The 7610-nt window shown below is 36.7% G+C and overlaps 1 pseudogene; it reads right to left on the bottom strand.

Moving 5' to 3' along the window:
• Positions 1–6003: 6003 nt before the first annotated feature.
• LOC128050100 (uncharacterized) lies at positions 6004–6102 on the bottom strand (annotated as a pseudogene).
• Positions 6103–7610: the final 1508 nt, after the last annotated feature.

The raw sequence follows: 7610 nt of genomic DNA, 5'->3' as shown, positions 1-7610 counted from the left end.
TTGTTTCTCAGAGATCATCAGTTCTGAAATTGTGTATGCTCAGTTCAGTTCAGTTGCTCAGTCGTGTCCGACTCTTTGCAACCCCATGAATCGCAGCACGCCAGACCTCCCTGTCCATCACCAACTCCCGGAGTTCACTCAGACTCATGTCCATCGAGTCAGTGATGCCATCCAGCCATCTCATTCTCTGTCATTCCCTTTTCCTCCCGCACCCAATCCCTCCCAGCATCAGAGTCTTTTCCAATGAGTCAACTCTTTGTATAAGGTGGCCAAAGTACTGGAGTTTCAGCTTTAGCATCACTCCCTCCAAAGAAATCCCAGGGCTGATTTCCTTCAGAATGGACTGGTTGGATCTCCTTGCAGTCCAAGGGGCTCTCAAGAGTCTTCTCCAACACCACAGTTCAAAAGCATCAATTCTTTGGCACTCAGCTTTCTTCACAGTCCAACTCTCACATCCATACATGACCCCTGGAAAAACCATAGCCTTGACTAGACGGATCTTTGTTGGCAAAGTAATGTCTCTGCTTTTGAATATGCTATCTAGGTTGGTCATAACTTTCCTTCCAAGGAGCAAGCGTCTTTTAATTTCATGGCTGCAATCACCATCTGCAGTGATTTTGGAGCCCCCCCCACCAAAATAAAGTCTGACACTGTTTCCACTGTTTTCCCATCTATTTCCCATGAAGTGATGGGACCAGATGCCATGATCTTCATTTTCTGAATGCTGGTCTTTAAGCCAACTTTTTCACTCTCCACTTTCACTTTCATCAAGAGGCTTTTTAGTTCCTCTTCACTTTCTGCCATAAGGGTGGTGTCATCTGCATATCTGAGGTTATTGATATTTCTCCTGGCAATCTTGATTCCAGTTGTGCTTCTTCCAGTCCAGCGTTTCTCATGATGTACTCTGCATATAAGTTAAATAAGCAGGGTGACAATATACAGCCTTGACGTACTCCTTTTCCTTTGTGGAACCAGTCTGTTGTTCCATGTCCAGTTCTAACTATTGCTTCCTGACCTGCATAGTACAAATAAGTAAATGCTTTGTGAATGATTAGAAGCAGATTTTTCACTTTGTTAGGATGAACTCTGTGGTGCTTGCTGATAATTAAACGTATTCTGTCTAATGGTATGTATAGATATCTATCCATCCATCCATATACAGAAAATATATTTATATTTTTCAAGTTTTATCCATTCAGAAGGCCTGGAAACAAGGACACTTTGTTAGGCATATTTCTAAATACAAGGTATCGGTTTATAAATATCAACGTTGAATAAGAGGAACAAGGCCTTATTCAAGAGATTATTGATTCCAGAGGCCAGAACTGCAGCGTAGGAAATACAAGTGCATCTGGAGCATTGTATGGTGACAGAAAGTAAGAAAGTGCTCACAGGAAGAGGGGTACATATCAGAAGATTATAAGAAGCACTTTGAAATAGTTCTTGGTTAAAGCTATAACATGTTGAAGAACACAATAATGATTTAGTATCAAAAAGCATAGAATAAAATAAATGTCCATGTGCACTTAATAATATAAACTGAAAGCTGAACACATAAGTAAGTAAAAGAGAAGGTATATCTCTTCTTTACTTAATAACTATAATATAAAAAAATAGAGAAAAAAAGACTAGGGGAAAAGAACACGACAGGAAATGATACAGGCAGGATCCATCGATAGGTATTAAAACTGGTGGACCAAATTTTGAAAATGAACAGTGTATTTGCATTGTCTTCAAGTCATATACCCTAATATATTTATTAATTAAGAGTAAAAAAAAAAGTAACTTTACAATGGGGAAACCCAGCAGGTTCTTAAAGTTAACACCTTCAGTAATATCATATATTGGTATCATGTTTCCCCTATAATGACATGCTGAGAAGAACACAGCATTACTCTGTGGTATCCTTGCTGCAAGAAGCATAGCATTTACCTAATAATAAGAAGATGTGAGACAATCTAAAACTGAGGGACATTTTACAATATAATTGACTGGTCCTCTTCAAAAGCACGTAGACCATGAAAGATATAAAAATACTGAGTAACAGTTACTTAAGGGGAAGATTTGGAGAAGGCAATGGCAACCCACTTCAGTACTCTTGCCTGGCAGATCCCATGGATGGAGGAGCCTGGTGGGCTGCAGTCCATGGGGTCACTAGGAGTTGAACACTACTGAGCGACTTTACTTTCACTTTTCACTTTCATGCATTGGAGAAGGAAACGGCAACCCACTCCAATGTTCTTGCCTGGAGAATCCCAGGGACGGGGAAGCCTGGTGGGTTGCCATCTCTGGGGTCGCACAGAGTCAGACACGACTGAAGCGACTTAGCAGCAGCAGCAAGGGGAAGATTAGGAAATATAATATTTTTATCTTCAAAATTGTTTTATAACTTTAATGTGTAAATTATGAAATAAAATGATTATAAATTAAATTCAGAGATAGAAAAATATGATAGTGTTAAGCTAAGTGAAATAAAAGAATTTATAAAAAGAAGAAAAATTCAATTTACAAATTTGAATGTAGAAACAGTAAAATTAATAATAACAACCAATAAGTTGTTCTTAAACATGCAGTTACATGACTAACTTAACTGAAAAACCAATCATTTTTTTCAAATTTAAATTTATTCATTTTTATTGGAGGCTAATTACTTTACAATATTGTATTGGTTTTGCCACACATCAACATGAATCCACTACGGGCGTACACGTGTTTCCCATCCTGGACCCCCCTCCCACCTCCCTCCTCATACCATCCCTCCAGGTCATCCCAGTGCACCAGCCCCAAGCATCCTGTATCGAACCTCAACTGGTGATTTGTTTCTTACATGATATTATACATGTTTCCATGACATTCCCCCAAATCATTCCACCCTCTCCCTCTCCCATAGAGTTCAAAAGACTGTTCTATACATCTGTGTCTCTTTTGCTGTCTCGCATACAGGGTTATCATTACCATCTTTCTAAATTCCATATGTATGCATTAGTATCTGGACAAGGTGATTGTAAAAATCATTTGGAAATAGGTAGAAAAACTCTAGAAAGACTATTAGAAGTGGATGAGCTTGATCATATATTAACATAATAGAATGTTTCAGTAGAATAATAGAATGTTCTAAGTGTTTTAAACTTGGTCTTGTATTAAAAAATGTTTATTGAAATAAACAGAAATTCCATTGATATAGTTTCCTTATTTTTGTTCTTTTATAATATACCACTTTATTTTATTTTATTTTACAGCAGGTCTTTGTTGGCTATCTATTTTAAATATAGCAGTGTGTGCATATCAATGTCAAATTCCTTATCTATTCCTCCGCCCACCCCCACTGGTAGCCACACATTCATTCTCTAAGTGTGTGAGTCTGTTTTTATTTTACAAATAAGTTCATTTCTGTGATTTTTAAAATATTTTACAGGTAAGTGATAACATGTGAAAATTAGTCTTTGTCTGACTTACATCGTTTAGTATGATAATCTCCAGGTCCATTTGCATTTCTGCAAATGGCATTATTTCATATTATCATATTCTTTTTAATGGCTGAGTAATATTCAATTGCTCTTCTTTACCCATTCATATGTCAATGGACATTTAGGATACTTCCATGTCTTGACTATTAAAAGCAGTGCTTCAGTGAACATTGAGATGCATGCATATTTTAAAATTATGGTTTTCTCTGAATATATGCCCAGGAGTGGGATTATTGAATCATATGGTTCCTCTCTTTTTAATTTTTTAAGGAATCTCCATATTGTTCTCCATAGTGGCTTATGTTTGGGAGATGGAGCTTATTTTATTTGACACTTTCATTTATAACTGTAACATGTAAGATTTAACATGTGTAATAGAAATGGGCAATGAATTAAGAGTTTAAAAATGTGAATACTAAACCTGGCTCTAATATTTATTACTTATGTGGTCATTGGCAAGTCACTTATGTATTTTGAGTGTGAATTGCCTATCTCATGTCTCATATCTTTATATCACACAAAATTTATTGTGTAGTCATATGCAGTAAGATTGTTTGAAATGTAATTACAGGTTCTGTTAGCCCCAAAGCCTCTGTGCTTTCCACTGGGCTGCAGAGTGTATGTGGGTCTTTATGTATAAAGTTAATACTAATGAAGCTATCTAGTGATACATCCACACTCGTTGTTTTACTTAATCAAACTTGGGTTTGATTACCCACACACAGTATAAAGCCAATCTACTGATACTGGGTTGTGCTGAAGCAAAGTGCAGCATTAATTGCAGGGTACTACGAAGATCATGGCATCCAGTCCCACCATTTCATGGGAAATAGACGGGGAAACAGTGGAAACAGTATCAGACTTTATTTTTTGGGGCTCCAAGATCACTGCAGATGGTGACTGCAGCCATGAAATTAAAAGATGCTTACTCCTAGGAAGAAAAGTTATGACCAACCTAGATAGCATATTCAAAAGCAGAGACACTACTTTGCCGACTAAGGCAGTCTAGTCAAGGCTATGGTTTTTCCAGGGGTCATGTATGGATGTGAGAGTTGGACTGTGAAGAAGGCTGAATGCCGAAGAATTGATGCTTTTGAACTGTGGTGTTGGAGAAGACTCTTGAGAGTCCCTCGGACTGGAAGGAAATCCAACCAGTCCATTCTGAAGGAGATCAGCCCTGGGATTTCTTTGGAGGGAATGATGCTGAAGCTGAAACTCCAGTACCTTGGCCACCTCATGTGAAGGGTTGACACACTGGAAAAGACTCTGATGCTGGGAGGAATTGGGGGCAGGAGAAGAGGACGACAGAGGATGAGATGGCTGGATGGTATCACTGACTCGATGGACGTGAGTCTGAGTGAACTCCGGGAGTTGGTGATGGACAGGGAGGCCTGGTGCTGCGATTCATGGGGTCGCAAAGAGTCGGACACGACTGAGCGACTGAACTGGACTGAACTGAAATGATGAAGGAGTCCAAGTGGCTGGTGTTTAAAAGGCCCAAACTCCCTGATTACTTTCAGGGAAAGGTCTTTAAAGACAGGGTATCAGATGGGGAGGAGAGTTACAGGGTGCAAGAAGTCAACATTGTCAACCTTCTGATTCCAACTTATCTGGGGTCTACATACTGTGGTCAGCTATAGTTAACTTCTTCCATCTAGTGAATGTTTCTGTATCTGTGAAACAGCTCAAAGGCTATCTTTCATAATATCATCTATAGCCTCTGAAGAAGGTCTAAAGGTCTTTTACTTTGTTTAATGGCTAAACTATTATTATTTTGTCTTCTTTGACTGTTTTCCTTTTTTTTTTTTTTTTTGGATTTTCTTATTTCTATGATTATATTTACTTCTTGGAACTTGGGGAAGGCCTAATAGTCTAAAGTTTTTCAGCAGATAAGAGGCAGGTGGAAGATACAGGATGAGAGGGGATATGGTGGGGGTATTGCTTCTGGGAAGGCCCCTAAGGTCCTGCATATTGGCACTTGTATATAAAAACCTTTTTGAGTTAGAAACTCTGTCTTTCTGCTCTCCAGTATTTAAAAGACAGTCTTTGTGCAATGAAAATTATTAATCCTGTATCATTAACTCACAACGTGTTTTCCTGTCTCTTTGGAGGTTTCCCTAGTTTTCAGCATAGAAAGATGCCGGAAGCTAGATACATCAGTTTTAATTCTCCATAAGCATATGTTTGTTTTGACAATGCATTTAGGTGTTTGAGTTTTCCAACAATATAATGCATGTAGCCTATTTAGCTTTTGAAGGTGATATTTTGCAGATTAGAAGAGATCAGAGACTTCCCAGAGCATGGAAAAAAATAGTGGAATTAAAGAATTTTGCACATATTTCACGTTAGATCAATTATATTATTTGGTTACTTCAGTCTCTCAGCTTGTCAATTCATTTCATTAATCATTATGTTCACTCTCCTGATTGACTAGGGTGCTTAGGCAAATGGTCAAACTATGCAGTGTGAGCAATGTTTTTTTTCTCAAATTACAGACAATTACCAATATGCCTGAAATTATAAAGCTTTTTTTATAAAAAATATGGAATGCTTCACAAGTTGGCATATGCAGGAGTCATGCTAATTTTTTTCTGTATTGTTGCAATTTTAGCACATATGCTACCAAAGTGAGCGCTAGAGTGTTTTCTTTTTGTGAAGAATCTATATGTGGCCATCCTATGGAAAAATGCCATAATGTCCCACTGATAATGCAACTTTCTATGCACTGTTCCATTCACCTAAGAGAACCAATTTATAGTATTGAGTGGATTTGGGTAATTAAATTAATTTTTAGATTTTATAATAAAAGTTGAACTCTACAGCTTCTTTCATAGACATGTTTTTTCTTTTTCATGTATTCAGTCAGCTCAAAGAACATAAATGTGTTTTAGATAGAATGATGATAAATTCTAAACAGTTGTTGCCATTGCTGTCTTCTCCAAACATCTAAGCAATCTTAGCCCTACAGATATTAAGAAAGTGGAGCCACAGGTTTTAATAAAAGTAAGTATCCTAGGGATAATCTGCTATCACCAACATCATGACAAAATTTCTTCATCCTTATGCTTTTCTCTAAAAATCACCTTGAAAATTATGACTTTCAGATAGTTTCATTTTTTACTCTCTTTTAAGAGAGAAAAACAGCAAAAATACACAACTTTGTAGATAAGTATATTTTTAAGATTTAGGAAAATATGTGCCAGCATTTCTCCCAGGGGACAGTAGAAGGCATATGGGAGTATAGTAAGCTTGGTGGAGAAAGAAGCTCCTTTCATAATATTTATTGATAGTTTCTGGTCTTATATTAATTAAAATCTGCATTAGATTATGGATTTTCCTTTGGGAAATGCTGTGTTTCTTCCCACGTTTCTCTGCATATTTAATTAATAGGTTCTAACTTAGCATTTTCTTTCATAATCTAACAGCCTATTTTAAACACTCTCTTTAAATATTCCTTCCTGGAATAGCATAGCCAGGAGAGAAACTGGGTGTCTTAGAGATCATTTAGCTCACCTCTGATTTTAACTGTAGTGAAATCTCAGCCTCAGAGAGATCTAATGAAGTTCTCTTCAATAGTTAATCACTGCAGCCATAGGAACACAAACTTTTCCTCCTTTCCTTTTCATTAAATAATTTTAAGAAATGCTGTTTAAAATATTTCTTCAGGTTTAGCTCAGGTAAATATTAGGGCAAGGGTCTATAGCTCAATACAGTTTTAGTCTCTGAGTAAGGAAGGGAAGTAATCAAATTGAACAAAAGGCTGAAAAAACATTATTATTTTTTTTTCTTTCATACACTCTTCCTATTTATTGTTACCAGGTCTGAGAAATAAGGTTTAATACCAGTGTGTATGTTTGTGGTTATGTGCTGATTCAATTTTTTGGCTAATTGATAATGAACTCAAGGATGTTCCCTTGTTGAGAAAATAGTTTGAACTTTTTTTTTTCTATTTAACTATTAGTCATGATAATTAATTCAGCAAATGTATACCACATTATGTGGGGACAGGAAGTTAGAAAGAATCTGTGCATCAAAGAAAAAAGAAGTTCAAAGTATGAAATTGGAGATATTTTCATGCTTGAGGGATATTTACATATTCAATTATACATTTGGAGGTATCTATGGGTTTTAATTGTATACATT

The sequence above is a fragment of the Budorcas taxicolor genome, chromosome 6, assembly GCF_023091745.1.
Source record: "Budorcas taxicolor isolate Tak-1 chromosome 6, Takin1.1, whole genome shotgun sequence".
In the NCBI taxonomy this organism is placed as follows: Eukaryota; Metazoa; Chordata; class Mammalia; order Artiodactyla; family Bovidae; genus Budorcas; species Budorcas taxicolor.
The sequence above is the reverse complement of the archived record's forward strand: the minus strand, read 5'-3'. Positions and strand labels throughout refer to the sequence as shown.